Raw genomic sequence first — 25281 nt, 5'->3', positions numbered from 1 at the left:
CTATACTTTGTTGCATCCTCAAATTCTTTTCCTTCAATGGATGTGAGCTTTAAGTTTTGTTCCATTGGAGTAATCAGAGGATTGCATTCAGTCAGGCCAAACCTGTTCAACAAATCTCCAACGTAATTCTTTTGAGAGAGGAATATGGACTTCGGATGTTGAGTTAGTTCAATACCAAGATAGTAATGAACATAGCCCAAATCAGTAATTTCAAAACCTTTCCTCAGTTCCTTCTTTATGGATGGAATGTAGCTCTCATTGTTCCCTGTCATCAAAATATCATCTACATATACCACAAGATATACAACTATTTTTCCAACCTTCTTGACAAACAAAGTTGTGTCATCAAGATCATAATGTTTGAAATTGAGTTTGAGAAGATGCACAGTGAGTTTTTCATACCAGGTTCACGGTGCTTGTTTGAGGCCATACAAGGATTTCAAACGTTTGCATACTTTATGTTCATGTCCTTTTACAGAAAATCATTCAAGCTAGGACATAAAAACATTCTCTTTTATATCTCCATTCAAGAAAGAAGTTTTTACATCCATTTCATGGACTTTCCAACCATTCTGAGCTGCTAGGGAAAAGAGTGTCTGGAAGGTAGCCCATTTTACTATGGGGGAAAATGTCTCCTCATAATCGACCCCTTCCTTATGTGCAAAACCTTTTGCCACAAGCCTAGCTTTGTGCTTGTCAAGTGAGCCATTAGCTTTATACTTGTTCTTGTAGACCCACTTGCAACCAATTGGTTTGGTTCCCAATGGAGGATCAACCAGCTTCCAAGTGCCATTTTTTATCAAGGCATCATACTCCTTCTGCATTGCTTCTTTCCATTCATCATGAGAAGCATCTTCTCTGAAGGAAGTTGGTTCAAAATCTGTAGAAAAATTCAATTCACAGTCATAAGAAACATCCATATGAACAGGTGAATTAGAGTCATCTACATCACCTCCTTTTTGCTGGGTTGAATTTCTAGTTCCTATCTTTCCAACGTCATCAAGATGAACACTTTCAAGTGTCTTTGTCAACCACTTTGGGGGAACTTCCTGAGATGGTCCGGGCTGCTCTGTTGATAGAGTTAGGACTGAATCAAGTTTGAGTCTCCCAATTCTATCAATCACATCACTCAAAGTATCATCTGTTGTTAGGGTTTTGTGTGGGGGAGAGAGTGCTTTAGAGGAAGATTCCATAGGTTGATCTAGTATAGGAATACCCCCTTCAAGATGTGGAATCTAATTATCAAATTCTTGAAATGATTGTGAATTTGTGAATCTATCCAAGCGATCAAGTTGCCGCTCAACAACATTGTCATTTTTGGATGATTCAAGAAAGATTACATCTCTAGATAAAAAAAAAATACTTTTTATTGACTTCATCATAGAGATGGTATGCTTTAGAGGTGTTTGAATAACCCAGGAAGATACACTTACGACTTCTTGCACCAATTTTTTTTCTATGTACCTTTCGTATCAAGGCATAACATGTGGAACCAAAGACCCCCAGATGCTTTACCGAAGGAATGTGCCCATACCACATTTCATAAGGAGTCTTGTTTCTAATAGCATTAGATGGACATATATTCTTTACATATATAGGACATAGAACTACATCAGCCCAAAACATCAATTTTACATTTTTGAAAAACATAATGGAGTGCACCATATTTAAGATTGTCCTGTTCATTCTTTTAGATACTCTATTTTGTTGGGGATTATAAGGCACAGTTGTTTGATGTTTGATCCCATGTTGGCAAAGATAGTTTGAAAATTCATTTGAAGTGTATTATTTTCCATTATCAGTGCGAATAGAGCTAATATGAGATTGTGTATCTTTTTCAATCCATGTATGAAAGTTCTTGAATGTTTGAAAAGAATCAGATTTTTTCTTCAATAAATAAACCCAACACATTCTGGTGTAGTCATTAATAAATGACATCATATATTTATTCCCATTTGCGGAAGGAACAACCATTGGACAACATAAATCTGAATGAATGAGTTCAAGCTTTCTATGTGCTCTAGAATGTGAATCATGAAAATATTGTTTGCTCTGCTTTCCTAGAATGCGAGCATCACATTGCTTAAGTTTCCTCGGAATTGTAGGTAATCCAGTAACAACATTTTTCTTCAACAAGTGGAGGCTACCATAGTTCAAGTGTCCAAATCTAGCATGCCATAATAAACTTGATGGAAATGTACCTTCTTCATAATGAGAATTGTATGAGAAATTTTGTGCATGAGCAGAGCTACCCCGCACCTTGAGAAGCCTTTCTTCTTCTATCCCCGTCATGACAAGTGAGTAGTTTGATTCTCTTCTCACCTCAAGCTTCCCATCAAACATATGAATGATTGTCCTTGTTGGTGGATGTGGACAAAGGACAACGAGTTTCTCCTCAGCTGTGGGAGATATAAAACATGATGCAGAAGAAATTCTGGAAGACCATGCAATTTAAGCCTGATTGTGCCAAGCCCTGATGTCTTGAGTTTTGATTTGTCTACAAAGTATACTATTCCATCAACACTGTCAGTAAATTCTTCAAAAAAATCTCTGCCAAAAGTCATGTGGCAAGCTTCTCCTAAATCAAGCAACAAATTATTTTTCCAAGAAGCAAGTGAAGCATTAAATAACTCTTCATTTACCCCAATTTTATAGTGTGGCACAACATAGTCAGCAGATTCAACTGCTTTACCTTTATCTTTGTCATTCTTTTTACCTTTGGGTTGGTTTCTTTCATGATCAATTCTATCACAAGGAAACTCGCATGTGGATGCATCATGTGATCCATCTCTTTTGTAGCATATGCAATGCAAATCTTATTTTTCTCCTTGAGAGTGTCTGCACCCCCTGCCTCTGAAATTTCTTCATCTTCCTCTTCGACCACCTCTTCCTCTGGAAGAATCTTGAGCAAGATTCTTTTGTCTATGTGTAAGGCACACAGCCTCTTCAAAAGACTGAGGCATTGTCTTCCTCCCAAAAGATTTCTCTCTTTCAACAAATTTGTTCACAAGGGAGTCAAAGGTAATATCTTTGAGGTTGCCAATTGCTTGCAATGACTCAAGATAATTTAATAAGTAGGATAAAGTGCCTTGAGAAAAGCTATCAGAGGAATGTCCATTTCAACATTAGTGACTTTGATATCATGCATAATAGATTTTACTTCGGATGCAAGAAGAAGAGGATCATCATTTTGTAATTCAAGCATGAACAATTTAATCTTGAGTTGAACAACTTCAAGTGTAGAGTGTGAGTCATAGAGTTCCTTCAGTTTTTGTAAGGCTTTGAAAGCATTTGAAAATGGCACAATATGGTGACTCACCTCTTCATTTACTGATGCTGCAATCAATGCATAAGCCTTGTTGTTATTATTTTCCCAAATGGTGAATTCCTTGTCCGCAATAGGCTGTTCTGCCTCTTTGTCTCCATTTCCAACACAATCCTTTCCACAACTCATTAAAAATGAGATTGTGTTTGATTTTCTGTGACCATTCTGGATAGTTCTCCTTCTTGGTGAGAACCACTCCCACAATAGATATCAATGAATGCAGTTTTTTTATTTTTATTTTTTATTTTTAGTTGTACCCTACTGCTAATATATAAAAAATGCACAGTTGGTGGTTAGAAATTTCACTTTGATATATTAAAAATAGAGGTATTCTTTTGGGGGAGGATGATAGCGTGGAAGCAAAACAACGTTGTATATATACTAATGTTATATATGGGGAGAAAACATTATATATGGAGAGAGCATGTTATATATGGAGATAGCATGAAAACAATGCTTATAAATAGGATACAACATGTTATATATGTGGAACAACGAGCTGCCAGCGTTTAGGAGCCAGCGTAACCAAAGCCTAGAATAGTGTTTATGGAGAGCTTATGTAGAATACTAGAGCCCCTTAAGCAACATTACAACAATACCCATAAAATAAGACTATTCAATATACTATGTAAACGGATGCTTAAGAAGTTAGAACCTTGAGAATCAGAAGAGTAGAGGACACTACACCCATAAAATCATGACCATTGCCTAGGGGAAGTATTAGCAAACTAATCCAAAATTGACCAAAGCAACGGTTGCACAAAAACATTTCTTCCACCCAATAGAAAAATAATAACTTCTTACTCACAAACCCAGAGGGCTCGCTTCAGCTGCTCCACAGGGCTCCATCAATCAAAGCGTGAACTAGAAGAAGTTCAAAGTAGAACCATATTTTTTTCATGAGCATAATATGTAGATGGGAGAGGTATGGGAGAGCAGCACATGAAAGTTTTGGAGCAAGGGAAAAACACATATGAGAGTGCACTATTCCAGCCTCTAGATCATGAAAAAGGTGTCAGTTCTGTAAAATAGGCAGAGCACAGGGAGAACAGGTAAAAGGGAGTTATAAAGCAGAGAGGGAAGCCAAAAATGGCATTGGATCTTATACCATGTTAGGCCAAGAGGTAACTCCTCAAATGTAATCGTATTATTCATTCAGGTTGTTCATTATTATATACAAGAGGGAGTGACTGTTCAGTTCACCTCCCGATGACTCTCTATTTCCTCTATTATTTATTTACACTAATTACAGTTGTTCACCCAATCACTATGATTAGGTGTCAACATATTCTAGCTTGTCCTAGCTTTGTTTCAATTTTCGTTGCTCTCTCACTGCTATCACATGCATGAAACTATTTTGCATGGACGTTCGCCCAACTGGTGAATTGCCTCACCCCGATGCATGTTGATCTATTTTTTGAATATTTCATTCATGTTTCGCATGCACTATCAATCACTTCTACTTTCACATAGTGTCGCCATGCATTTCATCGACTTACTTCATTTTAGTTGCTCGTCAGCAAGGAAAGTCATCCTTGGCCCAGTCTGTGCCTTCACCAAGGCTGCATTGTGTAATCTGAAGAAGGAAGGCTCACCTTCCTCTCTATATTTGTGCATTATGTCCCAGCACTAGCCTCCTGGACTGAATTGTACATTTCAAGAGGTCAGTGGCTGCTTGGCCCAAAACATTGTCCAAATTTTTCCGTGGGCTAGCAGTCTTTCCGAGTTGGAATCATGCATTACATAATCCCAGTAGCCAACTGCTCAAATTGACTACACGTTTCATAGTTCCAGTAGTTAGTCAGTCTCTCAGTAGTTGGGACTATGCCTTGTGCAGTCTTGGCAGTCAATCTCCCGACCTCCTGGCCAAAATTGTGCAACCTTCATGATCATTCACCCAGGTTTGTTGCAGGTCAGTTCTCATGTTCATTTTGGTTTTTGACTAAGATATTACTTTCTATGAGTGTTTCCATGTCTCCAGGTATCATAAGTGTTCATCTGCCTCTCAGCAATAAAGGTACAATGGTTTCCAAGAGAGTAGAGATGAAGGAACCATTCAAAGCACACTTGGCAATGCAGTCAATCAAGTGTCCATGGGCTTATCTACTCATGAAGACATCAAGTTGTTCATGGACAAGGACCTCAAGCAGCAGCATCACAGTGACGAGTATCATGAATATCAATTGAAGGCAACATACCAAATGTAGTTAACGCAGCGAATGCAAGAGGAAGGTTGTTGAAAACATAAAGGTGGAGCAAAGTTTCAAGATCAAGCAAATCCACTGATAATGAAAGCAACTTTGGAGACTCATGCTATGAATTGATGATGCAACATGAATATCATGTGAAGGCAGAAGATGGAACAATGAAGGAGTTGCATGTGATGAGGTAGCAACTCAGGAAGAACACGAAGCTGGATAGACAGTCCAATGAGTTGCAGCATGAACAGGAATAGCGGTGGGTGAAATATGCACCCGCAGATGAAAGTGTGCCAATAAAAGTTAATGATTCATCCAAGCAGCTGACAAAGAAAAAACATGGTGAGCAATGTTGTTGATCACATGGAAGGGATCCAACAGTATGCATTTCATTGAGCACACCCATGCAATCCAACCCATTCAACACACCCACCAAGGTGAAGACAAAAAGCAAGTCCAACTGGGGCTAAACATGTACTTCGACAAGTCGATGCACATCACCACTAGCACACACTTGAAGATCAGTACAGACACTATGCATCAGTGTGTTTCTGGTTCAACTATACCGAAGAAGGCAATGCACATGTTAGCAGATGAGTTGGATGAAGGGGCCAAATCAATGCACCGGTTGCAACAGAGTCAAGTGTTTACTTCAGCAAGATGTCACCATGAGGTGCATGCACACCATCATGGATGACCAAGCTTGGCATCATCTCACCAAATTCACCATCACATGCATGTCAAAGAGTTGGTCTCACCACAGTGGATTGACTGTCAGTGATGTCTTGCAATGCTTGCTCAAGCCATGCTGTCTCACATGAGTACATGTGCATTGTAGTGTTGAGTCATGTCAAGTGTAAGATGAGTGTCAACAGTTGGATGTAAGAGTCATAGAGTAGGTGAAGAGTCATGAGGGTAGCTAAACTATCACAAAGGAGAATGTCAGGGGTCACCCCACCCTTTGCTATAAATAGTCCCTCATAACTCATTGTAAAGGCTTTTGGTCAGCCATGCTTCTACTAAGACTATCTTGAAGAAGGTTTGGATAGTATTGTAATGTGCCATGGCTTCTCCACTGCATGGAGCTAGTACATCTCTTTGAAGGAGCAGGCAGATGTGGCTGTAACGTTCCAATGATGGGGCTAGCAGGCTTACATGGTGTATTGTATGATTGTGACCTACACTTCTTTATATAATAAAAGCCAACACATTTTCATGCATATGTTGTTATTGTAATTAGACTACACTGGTTTCCTTAATGATATATGTTGTTTAACTTACGTAATTGTATATGAATTGATTTGTATGCAATTATATGAATATTTTTGTTAATGTGTTGTGTATGTCGTTAATGTTGTCACTGAACGTGTTGAATGCTCTATCAGACATCAGACAAACCTTTCTCTAAACCCTCTTATATCAACCATCACACTCGTCTTGGATCGACTTGTAAGTGTTGTTCATGTCATCTTACCATGTATGTTGTGACTTCTGCATCCATGTCAACTGCTCTACCGGAAGCTGCTCATGTCCTTTGTGTTATGTGTTCCTAGCTAGGTTGGGACTAATCCCTTTCAACCTAGAACTCACCTTCACCATCCTCTCCCTTTGAAGTGTTGGAACCTCTCATACTCATTCCTCAACTCACTGCATCAGTCACACCCTTTCTACTGATAGAGTTATCTTACTTGCCTCTTTGCGACATCACGGTCAGGGCATTACCTTATGACCCACGGTCTGAGGTGTAATTGGGACTTCTTACTGGGAAGATCCCCTTAACATATTAGTGAGTCCAGCATCGTCAACAATAGGAAAATATTATATGTCCCTATTGTGAGTATTATGAAATATAAATACTATATGAATATGATAAGAAACCATATGAGGGACATTGTGGGTATTAAAATATGATAAAAACACTAAGAAAATAATTGTTCTAGCCACGCATGAAAAAGGAGGTGGCAGAATACTTGTCAAAATTCCTGGAATGTGAGCAAGTGAAGGTGGAACACCAACATCGCACTGGATTGTTAAATCCATTACCCATTCTTGAATGTAAATATGAAGTGATTTCATTAGATTTTATTACAACATTTCCAAGAACCAAACAACAACATGAATCCATTATAGTGGTGGTTAACACCCTAAGAAAGGAAGCACACTTTATACCTATATAGTCTACCTATGAAACAACATAGGTTGGTAACATTTTCATGAAGAAGATTTTCTCAGTGCATGGAGTGCGAAAGATGATAGTGTCTTACACAAATGCTAAATTCACTTCTAAATATTTGAGAGCCTTATCTGAAGGCATGGCAACACAACTAAACTTTAGAATTGCATATCACTGCTAAACTATTGGACAGACAAAGAGAACGAATGAAATTTTAGAGCATGTACTAAGGGTGTACATCATGGATAGATCTACCAAATGGGAAAATTTTCTACATTTAGGCTAGGTTAGGTAGGTCATAGAGGATGGCCTATATGAACTTATTTTTAGGAATAAATACAATGTGCACTCACGACTCTCAAATAATCGGGCACGGTGTGTGGATTAGGGAAATATAGCCAGGGGATGGTGCAATTGTGGGAAAAAAAGTTGTAGGGTCCTTGGATCAGTGACCCCATGATTATATGGAGTTACTGACACTTGAGTTGCACTACTGCTTAAGAAGTAGTTGCACGACTAGCATGTCTATGAGAAAAAAAGATGCGCAGAAGATGGGTCGATGTCCTCATGAGTGATGGAGTGATAGACGCAAAATGCATGATTGTATGGGGTAAATTTAATGCACTGTCATGCATTTTTTTTAAGAAGCATGTGGGCTAATTGAAAGACAAATTTTATGCTTATGATGTTATTTTTTCGGTTTTCTATATACCTTTTTGTAGGTTGGATATGACATGGAGAGAGCGTGATTGGGATCACATTAAGATATTGGTGGTAGGTGATGCTCAAATGAGCATGACATTGGCCAGATGGATGTTACTAAAGTTCCCTCATAACCCCTTGCTTAGGATGCAGGAGGATTTCCTGCATTTTGTGATAGGGAGATGGAAGTCAGATCGTGGGGCTTTGAGGATCTGGAGTTGATATTTTACATTCACTACTACGATGGATGTCTACTTTTTTACAGGATTGGTGTTGCATCGTGAGGTACTATTGATGATTCTACCATCTAGCCTAGTGGACCTACATGAATGGATGAGGGGCCACTGTGGGGGCGACCTTTCTTCTAAGGGTTGTGTATGTATCGAGACGTTTCTGGATATAGCTGAGCATGTAGCTCTAGTTATGATAGGACGACTTGCTAGGTTAGTGTCAACACACCATGCTTCTGGAGCTCAGATTTCCAACCTCGAGAGATTTCATGGAGGCGTATTGTATGAGTGGGCCATTTTTTTCATGAGGGAAACAATTTCGGGTTGTGAGACGTCACAGGAGGGGAAACATAATGCTGAAAATTTTAACTGCTTCATCATATATTTTGAACCTGGTTTCTTAGTAGAGAAACCTGGGAATTAAGGAGAATAATCCAGTGAAAGGGACAAAGAAGTTGGTTCAATGTTCTTTAAGGAAGGATGTCGAGTTCCATTGGAAGTTGCCACGGGACCATTGAAATTGAACAATTACCTGGGAAGGAAAATTGAATGCTCAATGAGAATTCTGTCACGAAGGCATTTAATTGGGTAACAACTATGAAACGTTGCATGACAGGAGTGGCAAGAGTGTCGAGTAGGGACATGGTAAAGTGGATGACGGGAAGACGACTTTCAGAGGGGGTAGGAGGCGGTAAGTGGTATCAGCTGTGGGGTGCAAAATATCACCTTTTCAGACCCCCCCTCCCGACGGTAAAGCTAGGATGGAGAGGGGGGGCTGAAATAGATGAGGGCCATCGATCGTGAAGAGTGGACAATCATGAAGCTTTGACCGTGACCTCCTTTAAAAATAAATGATAAAACACATTTTGTCCATATGCACCTTTGACATTGCCTTTAAAACGTAGGATAAGGTTTGGGATATAAAAAAATGTCAAAAATACTTTATCCCCCATCGTGTCTTTATTTTACATTGTCACTGAGACTTAGGGTAAAGGGCACATAAATATATTTATAAAACCAACTATTTTTTCCTACCCTTTAACTAAGCTAATATTTTTTATCTTTCTAAAGGGGTGCATTTAGACTAGCAAACCCATATTATTTTCTTTTATGAAAAATGAAAAACTATTGAATCCTATCCCTTATTTCTCCTATTGATTCAGATTAAATAGTTGAATCAATGTCATTTTATACCTAACTATTGATTTACCAAGATTAAATTTTTTGGCAAATCTTTATTCTCTAGTCTAATTTGTAGAAATTCAAAACTTTTTTAACCATGATTATACTGTATGATTAAACAAATAACTAGTCATTGTGGCATTTCTAAACAAGTTGCACACAACCTTTGTTTATTAATCATGAAGAAAACTATCTATGAGTAGTGGCATTTAGATTTGCAACACTTTAAGTATTATTTTCTTTTTGTTTTTCTTTCTTTTGATGCGGTTCTATCTTTCATTCTTTTTCCAATGGTTTTTTGCTTTCCCGCTTTTTTTCTATTGATACCCTCTTTTCATTTTTATTCTATTTTTCTTTTATTTGGAAATCATTTGCAGATTAACAATTATTTACAATATGAGATTTTTGAGATAAAATACTCAATCACCTTGAGATCCTATAAATTATAGGACTCTAATAGTGGGACGGATATTTTAGGCCATGGCCTTTCATAAGAGGTGTTCACTACAAGCTCGGTTATGGTAGTCATTTAAGACATGTTTTTCTTCTTCAATGGTAAGAGTCAATTAAGGATGGTGTCGTTGTTGTATTGGTAGAGGGTGTCCCCCATAAGGAGGTAATGTGGTACATGGTGGCGAAGGTACTGACAATCATCACAACTGAGGTGTGGGTTGAAATTCTAGGTTTAAAGGAACAATAGAATATTGTTTTACCAAGGATCATCTTTAGACACGATGAAAAAGTGTTAATCTTGAAAAGAGTCATTAACTAGGGACCCTTGGGACTCTATGAGGACATCTGCGATGAACTCAACAAGGATCAAGGCTTTCTTTATTTTAGGGGAAGACAAGTGTAAGTAAAATTTATACAAAATAATGACCTAGAAGGTCTATTTTTGGTTCATCATATGATGCATAAGGATATATCACATGGGGTTGATATTTCCAACTACAATAGTGGTCTGTAGGATGACATAGTGTCAAATATGTTGCATGGAATGTATGAGTGCTAAAGTGCTTTTATATGTTGGCTCATACTTTAAGTAAAGAACAAAGAGGTTCTTTCTTATGCAGTAAATGACATTTTCACAATTGTGAGCTCCTTCTTTCACTAATACCCTTGTTTGGCTACTTCTAAATATGATAAGTAGAGGGTATATTCCTTTGTATAGTCAAGGGGGCTAATTAGAGGTGCTTGTGATAGCATGTCCTTAATGGCCTTGAATGATTTTTGGGCTCCATCATCCTAGTGGAAGGGAATTTCCTAATGAAGGAGGCGTAACAAACCATGTGCACATGTGGCATAATCTAGGACGAAGCAACCAAAGAAGTTGGCATTTCCTTGCAAGCTTTGTAGCTGCCTTAAAGTTTTCCGTGGTGGGATGTTTCATATGGATCCTACTTTCATGCATTCTACATGAATACCCTACTCGGAGATGATGAATCCTAACATTCTTCCTGCACTAACGCAAAATACACACTTCATGGAGTTCAAGAATAGGTTCTATTGTCGACACATTTGAAAAATGAAGCAAAGATCCTCTATATGTTCAAAGCGTTTTTTGGAGCAAACTGTGAGGTCGTTCAAAAAGGCTAATAGTAGAAGAGTCAGATCATAAAATATATAATTCATGGCAAGCTCGAACGTGTCTTCAACCTTTTTACAACCAAAGGGAATAATGTAGTAAGCTAAAGTGCCTCATGGGGGTGTAAAAAAAGTTTTGTATTGATATGTGTCGTGGATTTGGATCTGATAATATTTGGAAAAGATGTCCATGAAGGAAAAGTCTTCATATACCATGGATGAATCGATGACCTAATCAATGAATGGGGTTGGATAGTTTTGTTTGGGACATGGCTTACTTAGAACCTAGAAGTCAGTAAAAACTCCTAAGGTGCCCTATTTTTTCATGACGTATATAGGGTTAGAAACCCAAGGGGTGTAAGAAATAGGCTAGATGAAATTAGCTTTATGAAGCTTGTTAATTTCAAGTTTTATTTCTTCAGCATTGGAAGGGGGAAGTTGATGTTGTTTCTACCTAATTGGGCCAGAATATAGCCATGTGTTAATATGGTGTTTTATGATGGTATGAAAAATGTCAGGCATTTCTAACTAATACCAAGAAAATTTGTCCCTATATTCTTAGAAGAGGGCCTTGTATGAGGCCGCTTCATCTAAGGAGCATGATGACCCCAGCAAGATTTTCTCAATTATGCCTAGTTTGATAAAAATATTTACCTTCATAGTGGGTGATATATTGCACATATTCTCGTCCTGAAATACATCTAGTGCATGAATGAGATTCTTGAACCAATTTATCTATCCTAGGGGTAGGAAGCCTTTAGCTTCTACTATGCGTATGTTTTGACTTTGTTCCTCATTAGGTGAGAATGCTTTCTCGATTAAGAAGAAAGAGAGGTGATGCATAACATCCCAAGGGCAGTTTCTTTCCATCATGGCCTCCAAAGTATCTTAATCTAAGTGAAACATATGGCCTAGAGGTGTTAAAGATTGTTGAAGGTCATCAGCATGGGATTGGGATATAAGGGTGTTGGTTGAGGAACAATAGAATGACTCGGTGGTTGCGGCTATAGAACTCGACCATGTTGACAATGTGGAGATTCCATGGGTCTGTTGGAAATAATACTGAGAGGGTGGGGTGAATCAGTATTATCACACCAATAAAACTTTTTCATTTCCATATTCAGATTCATATATGCTACTTCCACAACTTCTTATGATTCAGTTAGTTGATCCTTAATGAGTGCATTAGAACATTATCAACCATATTAACAGTAAACAGGTGCAGTAAAATAGAACAAATCATCACACATAAGCCACACACATGAACACCATGATATAAGGTGGAAACCCAATGTGGGAGAATACCACCTGCTGCAAGTCAATCTCAATCTTCTTCTTAATAAGAAAATCCTTTTACAATATTTCTATACTAGTGCAGTCTTATACCAGTACGCAGGCTTCTACCTGCAGAGAGCTACAACCCCCATAGTTCTTGTACTAGCCGATCCATTTACTAGTACGCAGGCTGCTACCTGCTACAATGCTCCAAAGTTTTCAACTGCTACTGGAAGGGAGCTACCACCCCCGTAGATCTTTTACTAGCTAAGATACTAGTACGTAGGTGCCGGCCTACAATCTTCTCTCCTCCGGGTACCACGTTTCATATATTTTCAGACTGGATACACCTGAAGCACAACACATAATCTGAAAGGCCACGTTTCATCCAATTTTCATACTGGACCCATAAAAATCAATCAATCTTCTGAATCACCCAATCACCAGATCAATACATATACAAGGATAATATGAGTGTTAGCAACCCGATCTAGTCCATTAGATCCATTACTAGATCTCATCCATCAACACAATCAATCAAACTGAATATGTAGAATACTGACACCATTAAACAGTCATCAGAACACATCAACAACCTGAACCACCTGTAACTCTAAACATCATAGCTCAAATTGTATATGCTACTACAATGAACCAAACCTGCGTACATACGTGCTTTCACCAAAGCTAACCCGCGTACAGATCTATAAATATTCAATCATGACTTGCAGCGATTTCAAACTTAAGTTATACACAGTTCAGATCATTACAAGCGTCATTATACAGATCTAGAATAAGCATAATCAACTATATAGAGATAGTTCATTTCAAACCATTTGATCCTGATCTATCCTTAGATATTGTTCTCCATCAACCGGTGAGATCCCACTTCAGCTCAGATACAGATCTGTACCATAACCCAATTAGAGTATTCCAGATCTAGATATTCAATGATTCAAATTATACTTTTCCAAATGATCTCCTTCCTCTTTTATAGTCTTAGGCCTTTCACAATACCACGGGCCATAACCATAGGATCAAAAAACTGTTGGACTAATACCATGAACCAACCATGAAAGTGTGTGAGATCAACACTTTTGGATGCAATACCACGAGCCAAAACCATAGGATCAAAAACTATCGGACTAATACCATGAACCAACCATGAAAGTGCATGAGATCAACACTTCTGACGAGGTACCATGGTCCAAAACCATAGGTTCAAATACCAAGGACTAACTACCATGCACCAAAGGTAAGTTATCCAACATATACATGCTTTTCCTTGCATGAAAGTGCGTGAGATCAACACTTCTCATGAGGTACCATGGTCCAAAACCATAGGTTCAAATACCAAGGACTAGCTACCATGGACCAAAGGTAAATTCTCCAACATATACGCGCTTTTCCTTGCATGAAATACCGAGGACTAACTACCATTGACCAAAGGTAAGTTCTCCAACATATACACGCTTTTCCTTGCATGAAAGTGCGTGAACTTTTTCTCTACATGAAATAAACTTTTCTCTGCATAAAAGTGCATGAACTTTTCTCTACATGAAATAAACTTTTATCTACATAAAAGTGCATGAACTTTTCTCTACATGAAATAAACTTTTCTCTGCATAAAAGTGCGTGAACTTTTCTCTACATGAAATAAAATTTTCTCTGCATATAAGTGCGTGAACTTTTCTGCACTATAATTTATCATCTGAGATGAGTGGGTTGCCATCTAGTACAACACTTGTCTCATAATGCCAACAATCTCCCCCTTTGGACTTGTCATACTGAGAATTGTCATCTGATATCTCTTCCGTAGATTCATCTAGATATATATAAGTGAGTTGATATTCTATGAGTTGTTTGCCATCAAGTACAACACATGCATCATAATGCCAACAATCTCCCCCTTTGGACTTGATGGCAACAATACCAAATCACTCTTCCCCTTTGACATCAAGGGAAAAGGGCGAACCAAGATATTCTCTTTCCTAGAAAGGCATTCCGTTGTTCATACTCCCCCTGAGTACCTGTTGAAATCTCTGAATGAGCTCCCCCTTTGTATATGCCATGGTGTACCAATCTATCCATGCTTTTTCTGAGAACATGCTGAAATCTCTGCTCTGCTGAAATATGCTTGTTCATGCTCCCCGTGACTGTTAAGCAAGGTCTGCAAAAAGATGTTCTACAAGAAGTACATGACTTTATACATCATAAATGACCTTCCTGTCACCAAATACTCATACATACATCCATCTCCCAACCAAGTGGGGATATACCAGAAAATGATAACCAAGTACATTACATCATTCATCCCAGGCATAGTGGGGAAACCAACATAGACCGTTACATGACCTTGATATGACTACAATAGTTAGAGACACACTATTACATCATGAGTCTTGATATGACCTTTACATCGAATGATATACATGACATTTATAACAGAGACCAAACACCTAAATAAGATCATGATAAACATCAACAACGACACTGAATGATCTGCTCCATAGCATCTGTCACCAGCAACTTGTATTAGTGCATGAATCAACAAGGTATGTCCGTATCAACTCATTCTTTTGAACAAAATTCTGTATATACAGAATCATTCACATTCTATCATATCAGAGAAACACCATAGCCATCCAGATCTGCATGAACCAAGTATCATCAATTGGGAATATAACAACCTATCATCATATAGGTAAGAACTCATCATCATCATGTCTCCAACAATGCAACATTGAATAATCATCCATGTATCCAGCCAACAATCCTCATCTATATATGTGCCAAGAACAATAGGAATCCTGCATCATAACTGTAAAATATGATCTTTATGCATATGACGACAACAACATATGAGTGACTCATCATCAAGCTATATACTTCTCCTTATCCTTATGAAGATCACCATGTAAGAACCATTAGAGAATCAACCACAAATCTGATCTAAATATCAACTATGTAACCCCAAGAATCATCTGAACAACTCATAACCATATCATAGCAAGATGAATCATTTATCCATATAAGCATCATCACCAAGGACTATTAACCATAATGCAAACAATGCATTAAGAGCATATGCTCCCCCTAAACCTGTGACATCTGTCAAATCTGATCATGCATATTAATCAGCAATATCAAGTTAGAACCAAAATAGTTCTAACCATCATATCCACACATCATTAGCAAAATGAAACCATTATCAATTAGAGCAAAACTGATCCTTTTCTTGAATCTGTCCCTATTTCATTTCTTCAAAAAATCATATACGCGACTGTGCAGTAACAAATTCGCGTATATATGCAACTTCCCTTTATCAAGCTTGTGTAGGAGATTGAAGTTTTACACTTCCGGCTCCCTCTGTTATGTCTGTATAATATGTTGTGCCGCCACTTTCTGACTGAACTTCCTTTTTCTTCCATATCTTCAAGTGTGATGATGTTTTCTCCTTTTGGTGTGATGTTCGTGCTTTGTTCCTGCATTCCTTTGCTATATGTCCAAGCTTGTTAGATGCGTAGCATCTTACATGTTTCATATTCCTTTTGTAGCAATCAGCAGCTTTCTGAGCAAACATATTGCAAGAAAAGCAATATCCATTAAAGTACCTTGACTGAGATGATCTGTTTGTTTGATGATCTTGAACCCTTCTTCTTCTACATCTGGCTGCAACATGTCGAAGGTTATGACATACATAACATTCAACATTATTCATAGGAGGAGTAAAAGATTTTCTTTGACGAATTTCTTTCCTTGGTTGATAATGAGATTGACCTTTCATCTCTCTTATCTCATTGTTGATCATTTTAGATTTCTCTTTAGAGTTCCTTGCCTCACCTTGTGACCTAGATTCACCTTCAACAGATTCATGAAAGCCAAGACCAGTTTTGATAGCAGAAGATCTTTGACTATTAAGAATATCATCCAAGTCTTTAGTACTATCTTGAAAACGTAAGAGCTTATCCTTTTCTTCTAATTTACTTTTCAAGATATTTACCTCAACCTGAAGTTGTTCTTCTTTTTCTAAATATTGCTTCTTCATGTCTTCTTCATCTTTCCTTTCTTCTTCCAACTGATGCTTTAGCTTGAGAATCTTCGTTTCTTGTTCTTCATTCAGATCCTGTTGCATTTGATGAATTCTGAAGGCACATTCTAGCTGAGATTTTAAGCTGATAACTTCGTTTCCCTGTTTTTCAATATCTTGGACTAGATCTTTATTCTGCATCTTTGATTCTTCAAGATCTTCCTTTAGAGAGAAAATCGTGGCTTCAAGACTTTCATAGTAACTGGATCTATCTCTAAGTTTCTTGATGGTTGTGTTCTTTTCATTGACTTCATTTCTTAGAGATGTTGCTTCAACCTGCAACTTTTGATATTTCTCCTTGAATAACTCTCGTTGAGCCTTTTGTCTAGTAACAGCTTCTTTGAGGGCACCACTCTTTATGTTCAGAAGTCTTTCTTGTTCACTAATTTTGTTTGTCAGCCTGTTAAATTCTTCTTCTATTTGATATCCTTCTTCCTCACCCATAAGAGCACATTCAGTTGTTTCGTTATCACTTCCATCTTTTCCAAATGGATAGATAGCTGGAACATCAGAGGATAGCAAATTCATACCTGATAGTTCATCTTCATTCTGAAATGATTCCGAATCTGAATCTGAATCTGAAGAGCTTCTTATACCTAATCCCCAATCGGTTCGCCCACTGTCATAGTTATTCTGAGATGTCTTCTTCTTCTTATGAGCTTTCTGCTTAAGCTTCTTTCCCATTGTTCCACGGATCTCCTTCAAGCGATCAAGCTTCTACCAAAGGAACTGCTCTGATACCAATTGTTGGAAATAATACTGAGAGGGGGGGGGTGAATCAGTATTATCACACCAATAAAACTTTTTCATTTCCATATTCAGATTCATATATGCTACTTCCACAACTTCTTATGATTCAGTTAGTTGATCCTTAATGAGTGCATTAGAACATTATCAACCATATTAACAGTAAACAGGTGCAGTAAAATAGAACAAATCATCACACATAAGCCACACACATGAACACCATGATATAAGGTGGAAACCCAATGTGGGAGAAAACCACCTGCTGCAAGTCAATCTCAATCTTCTTCTTAATAACAAAATCCTTTTACAATATTTGTACTGGTGCAGTCTTATACCAGTACGCAGGCTTCTACCTGCAGAGAGCTACAACCCCCATAGTTCTTGTACTAGCCGATCCATTTACTAGTACGCAGGTTGCTACCTGCTACAATGCTCCAAAGTTTTCAACTGCTACTGGAAGGGAGCTACCACCCCCGTAGCTCTTGTAATAGCTAAGATACTAGTACGTAGGCACCATCCTACAATCTTCTCTCCTCTGGGTAGCATGTTTCATATATTTTCAGACTGGATACACCTGAAGCACAACACATAATCTGAAAGGCCACGTTTCATCCAATTTTCATACTGGACCCATAAAAATCAATCAATCTTCTGAATCACCCAATCACCAGATCAATACATATACAAGGATAATATGAGTGTTATGAACCCGATCTAGTCCATTAGATCCATTACTAGATCTCATCCATCAACACAGTCAATCAAACTGAATATCTAGAATAATGACACGATTAAACAATCATCAGAACACATCAACAACCTGAACCACCTGTAACTCTAAACATCATAGCTCAAATGGTATATGCTACCACAATGAGCCAAACCTGCGTACATACGTGCTTTCACCAAAGCCAACCCGCGTACAGATCTATAAATATTCAATCATGACTTGCAGTGATTTCAAACTTAAGTTATACCCAGTTCAGATCATTACAAGCGTGAGTATACAGATCTAGAATAAGCATAATCAACTATATAGAGATAGTTCATTTCAAACCATTTGATCCCGATCTATCCTTAGATCTTGTTCTCCATCAACCGGTGAGATCCCTCTTTAGCTCAGATCTAGATCTGTACCATAACCTAATCACAGTATTCCAGATCTAGATATTCAATTATTCAAATGATACTTTTCCAAATGATCTCCTTCGTCTTTTATAGTCTCAGGCCTTTCACAATACCACGGGCCAAAACCATAGGATCAAAAAACTGTTGGACTAATACCATGAACCAACCATGAAAGTGCGTGAGATCAACACTTTTGGATGCAATACCACGAGCCAAAACCATAGGATAAAAAACTATCGGACTAATACCATGAACCAACCATGAAAGTGCGTTAGATCAACACTTCTGACGAGGTACCATGGTCCAAAACCATAGGTTCAAATACCAAGGACTAACTACCATGGACCAAAGGTAAGTTCTCCAACATATACAAGCTTTTCCTTGCATGAAAGTGCGTGAGATCAACACTTCTCACGAGGTACCATGGTCCAAAACCATAGGTTCAAATACCAAGGACTAACTACCATGGACCAAAGGTAAGTTCTCCAACATATACGCGCTTTTCCTTGCATGAAATACCAACGACTAACTACCATGGACCAAAGGTAAGTTCTCCAACATATACACGCTTTTCCTTGCATGAACGTGCGTGAACTTTTTCTCTACATGAAATAAACTTTTCTCTGCATAAAAGTGCGTGAACCTTTCTCTACATGAAATAAAGTTTTCTCTGCATAAAAGTGCGTGAACTTTTCTCTACATGAAATAAAATTTTCTCTGCATAAAACTGCGTGAACTTTTCTCTACATGAAATAAACGTTTCTCTGCATATAAGTGCGTGAACTTTTCTACACTATAATTTATCATCTGAGATGAGTGGGTTGCCATCAAGTACAACACTTGTCTCATAATGCCAGCAATCTCCCCCTTTGGACTTATCATATTGAGAATTGTCATCTGATATCTCTTCCGTAGATTCATCTAGATATATATAAGTGAGTTGATCTTCTATGAGTTGTTTGCCATCAAGTACAACACATGCATCATAATGCCAACAGGGTCTTTGCAGTCGAGAGTGACACGACAGTTCTCGTAGGTGTGGCTATCTCGATAGAAAAACTAATGAGCATACAAAGTGAATCAAGGTTCCTACAATCAAGGATGTGAATCATAGATGTTGTTCTGTATCATCAACAAATGGTGGTGGTAAGATTTCTCTTATGATTTCTTACAGGTAACCATTAGTACTAACGTGATATAAGGTTTGTGTGGTAGCATCTTGTGTAGATGTCGATGATGGGCTTATTAAGGTGCAAGAGAGGGGTGCATGCCATGGGTTCTTTTGGGGTTTTTTATCTTCTTGGACATATGATGAAGTCTCAACATTATATTCGCGTAGACAGGCCAATGCTTCACAGAATTGAGGAAGGGTTGAGAAAAATTAATTATGATGGAATTTACACCTCAGTTAGCTTCTAGGGACAACCTGATGGACTTGGTACCTTTTCCTAAGTTACCACAAATCAGGAAATTGGTTAATCATATGTCTAGGTTCATCAAATAAGGTGCAGATGGAGGTAGGCTGAGGTGTCACTGATTGTGGTTTCCTCCTCATATGGTTGGATGTTGTGTGACCATGGGTATACAAGAAATATGAGCATGAAGCTTCTTCCTGAAAGACATGAAAAAAGGTTTTGGGCTCGTTGTCAGTTACTGATGTGGTGGAAAGAAATTGGGGTACATTATTAGTTTGACAAGGGCTCCCAATGCATCTTTATAATGAGGAATTTTGGGACAATGGTGAGTGTAGTGCCCATACTCCATGCATGTAGTGCATGCACAGTTACTGCGTAATGACTTAATCCGCGTTGGAGTGGCCTTTTCTCCGGAGGGTGGAGGTGGGGACACTCACAATGTTTGGGCATTAGGAAGGTCTTTTAACTCTTCTAACTCTAGGCATAAGTTGTAAAGGTGTCTTACTACTTCGCATAAAGCATAAGGTGGTGGTAGCCTAGGTGAGGAATATTTTTCAATTTCCACTTTCTTTCATTTTGTTTATCCCTCTTATTGTCACCTACTAGTGTTGACACATGGATATATCATTTTGCGGTGGTTTCCTGATGAGGCGCTATAGGAATGATGCCCGTTGAGGTGATACGTGAGGCCTAAGGGGCCAGATACCACAGAAGTATCATGAGTGTTATATTCTTCAACATGAGTGTTGCCATGACTTGATGCGAGACAAAACCAGGCGAAGGGTGTAAGAAGGGTGCTTCAAAGATAGTTTAGGGTATGACATTTGAGTTGGTAACCACAACACTAGGGGCATCGAGAACTGGTTCTTATGGTCGAGATGTGTTTGATGAGTGCATCATGCACACCGAGGTTGGAGTCAGGGCCTCTATTAGCGGTGAGTATGTTGAGTATGTGGAAAGAAACGATGATGGTTTGAACATCCCTAGGGCCATTTTCGTGAAGGTTTTAATGAGCTCTCTATGGTATACTATGAGAGGTAACAATCCATTTGGAGCATTTGTGGTACTTTCCTCATAGTATGTGAGTTGATTAATCATAATGATTTTCCCGTCATGGGGGAACCTCATGATTCAAAATACATAACATGCTAGCTCATCCACATAATACATATAGTTGTGGTCAAGCGAGATGTTGTAATAAAGTTTGGCATCAAAGAATTCTAGGTCGATGAGAATAGTTTTTTGGACAGCTTTTACTGATACATCCTAAAAAAGGCAAATTGGGACAAATGGGCACCCATCGTATGCTCTAAGTGTAATGGGTGATGTATTTGGTTTGAGAGAACTAAAATTCTTTGAGAGTGGATTTGATATGATACAGTAGATGCCCCCTCACCAATAATATAATGATGGATGTTGATAATAGAGATGATGACAAAAATCTAGAAGGTTACTATCGATGGTAGGTGTGGGGTAGCAATATCTAAGTCAAACACCATCAAATGAGAATCTATTAGGTCAATGGCTCCTAACACTGAAGGAATGGCTCTTAATTGAGTTGGGAAGGTTTGTAAAAGAGCCATTGCTAACATGGTTGATGGGTATTGGGATAAGTCATCAACTATCTTGTAGCTATGATCAACCTTTGAGTTATGTCTCATTCATCGTAGGGGTCATTTGACCATGCGTGGGATGGCTTCAACATGGAGACGATGGATCGTGAAAGGTGTTGCAGGTGCTGGGTTTGTAGTCATGGTTTATGTTATGAAACCAGCTCAAGAAAATATAGAAAAGATAGATCAACGCCTTAAAATTTAGCCTCTTCGAGGGGGCAACCTCCTTTACATTACATAAATGAACAATTCTTGGATGATTCAAATGATAAAACCTCCTTTCTATATATAGGAGTCTAAGGAGTCACAATATAACACAACTGACCTAACAATAATAATATAAAGCCACAAAAATAATAATAGAGGGATTCTATGAGGCACAGTAATAACAATATGGGGATAATAGCGGCACAACGATATTAATAAGGGATGCAACTACAATAGTAATGGGGTAATTACTAGTATTATAGCGACCCAACATGCCCCTCTCCTTCAAAAAAAGTGTTGTCCTCAACACTTGAGTAGTTCTAGATGCTTCTATATAAAATTCTCATCCTCCAATGTGGAATATTCAGCGGATAAGTTCTTCCACTTGATAAGATACTTTGAAATTGATCAATTTCGTAGCTATCGAGGTCTTGTTTCTGTGACTACTTCTAGTTCCCATATAATTTTTCCTTCCTCGTCAAGTTCTGGAAATATTGTTTGAATTGGGAACTTGTCGCCTATAACCTTCTTTAAACATGAAACATGGAAAACTGGGTGCAATCAAGAAGCTGTAGGAAGCTCCAATTTGTATGCCATAGTACCAATCTTTTACAACACCTTGTACGGACCGTAATACTTTGGTGATAATTTGTTATCCTTCTTAGCTTGCTTGAGGGACATTTGCTTATATGGTTGTAGCCGTAGGAATACCCAATAACCTACATCAAAACTTCTTTCACTGCGATGTTGATCTGCCTGTTGTTTCATTCTATTCTGTGCCAACACGAGGTTATCCTTTAAGAGTTGAAGGAATTGTTGTTGATGTTCGATGTGATGTTCCAGTACTTGAACCTTAGAATTTTCTCTTAAATATGATGTGATGGATGGTGGCTGATATCCATAAAGTGCCAAAAATGGGGTCATTTTTGTTGCTGTATGGAAGGAAGTGTTATACCACGATTCAGCTAGAGGCAACCATTTGACCCATTGTGTCTGTTTATCAGATACAAAGCAACGAAGATATCCTTCCAAACATTTGTTTACTATCTTATTTTGCCCATCAGATTGAGGAAGATAAGATGAGCTATGAGCTAACTGAGTACCAAGACAACAAAATAATTCTGTCTAAAAATTTCCAGTGAAAATGGGATCTCTGTCACTTACAATAATCTTTGGGTTTCCATGTAGCTTTTGAATTGTTTCCATAAATGCAATAGAAACCGTATTGGCTTTAAATGGATGTGATAATGCACAAAAGTGTGCATACTTGGTAAGTCAATCTACTACCACCATGATGACACTCTTTCCCTCAGACTTGGGTAAACCTGTGATAAAATCCATTGAAACCTCCTCCAAATGTTGGCTTGGAATGGATAAAGGTTGTAATAGACCCAGTGTCTTAATTGTTTCAACTTTATTTTATTGGCAAACCAAACATTCCACCACAATTTTTTGAATATCCGATTTAAGGCCATCCCAAAAACATCCCTTCTTAACCTTATGGTAAGTTTTTAAAAATCCTGAGTGTCCTCCTAAGGGAGAAGTGTGCAATTCCATAATAATATTTTGTTTTAGTTGGGAATTCTTATAGAGGTATAAGCAATCTTTGTACCATAAAGAATCATTTTGCCAGCTAAATGTATCAGACGTATTGGAATCTTGTTGTAACTTTCGAATAAGTTCCCATACTTCTTTGTCATTCTTCCATTCCTCCCTTGCTTCGTTTATCCAATCTAGTTGGATAATAGAAATGGCGCACAACAATGCTTCCACATCCTCATCCTTTCTTGAGAGTGCATCTGCCACCACATTTTGCTTCCCTTTTTTGTAGATGATTTCAAAGTCATAACCCAACATCTTTGTGACCCACTTTTGTTGCTCTTCAGAGAATAATCATTGTTCTAAAAAGTATTTAAGGCTATCATGATCCGTTTTTACCTTGAAGTGTCTTCCCATTAGGTAGGGTCGCCATTTCTTAAGTGCATGGAGTATTGCCAACATTTCCTTCTCATAAATAGCTTTGTGTAAAAACTTTCCCTTGATTGGACAACTTTCAAAAGCAATGGGTCTTTCATCTTGCATTAAAATAGCACCAATTCCATTTCCTAACGCATCGCATTCCACAATAAAGGTTTTTGTGAAGTCCAGTGTAGCTAAGACCGGTGCTTGGCACATTGCCTCTTTAAGATGTTCGAAGGCCTTTGTTGCTTCTGGAGTCCATGAAAATGCATATTTCTTCAATAATGTTGTTAGAGGTGCTACTATTCTACCATAATTCTTAACAAACTTGCGATAATACCCTATCAACCCGAGAAATACTCGCAGATGCTTTATGGATGTGGGTATTTTCCATTCCTTAATGGCTTTAATTTTTCTAGGGTCTACCTTAACTCCTTCATGAGATACAATATGACCCAGATATTCCACCTCTTGTACTCCAAAGACACATTTGGATCTTTTTTCATATAATTGTTTCTCCTCCAATAGTTGTAGCACCCTGTCAACATGTTCAACATGATCCTTCCAAGACTTGCTGTAGATTAGTATATCATCAAAAAATACTAGCACAAATTTTCTAAGGAATGGTTTGAAAATGGAATTCATGAAACCTTGAAATGTTGAAGGTGCATTGGTAAGGCCAAAAGGCATGACCAAAAATTCATAATGACCCAAATGAGTTCTAAATGTTGTTTTCGGAATGTCTTCAGTCTTCATTCTAATTTGATGATATCCTGAATGAAGATCCAACTTGGTGAAGTAAATTGATCCATGCAATTCATCCAGTAATTCATCAATGATGGGAATGGGAAACTTATCTTTAATAGTGAGCTTGTTGAGCTCCCTATAATCTGGACACATGCACCATGATCCATCCTTCTTGTGCATTAATACTACTAGAGCAGAGAAAGAACTTTGACTCAGTTGAATTATACCAGCCTCTAGCATTTCTGCAACCATACGTTCAATTTCACTCTTTTGGGCATAGGGATATCTGTACGGCCTGATGTTTGGAGGAACACTTCCTGGAATCAAATGAATAGCATGATCATGATCACGAATAGGTGGGAGACCTTTGGGAGTCTCAAATACCTTGGAATGATTGTCCAAGACATTTTGGAGATCTAAAGAAATAGATGATTGCAATGTGGAAACATCTAGCGAACATAATTGTGTAATTACACCCCTTTGTTCCTTTTTTAGAAGCTTTGTCATACCATTAGAGCTAATTGTGTTTCCCAGTTTCCCTACAATACCCCTTAATTCAACTTCCTTTTCTTCCACAAAAAATTTCATGAAAAGTTCTTGAAAATTGAAAGCTATTGTACCCAAGGATTGTAGCCATTGTACTCCTAGTACAACATCAGCACCTCCCATTGGAATGGAAAGCATTGGGCTAGTCAATACATATTTC

This window comes from Pinus tabuliformis, chromosome J, assembly GCF_031772625.1.
Source record: "Pinus tabuliformis cultivar Carrire ecotype Pingquan chromosome J, CPIR1, whole genome shotgun sequence".
In the NCBI taxonomy this organism is placed as follows: Eukaryota; Viridiplantae; Streptophyta; class Pinopsida; order Pinales; family Pinaceae; genus Pinus; species Pinus tabuliformis.
This window is presented reverse-complemented; position numbering follows the sequence as displayed.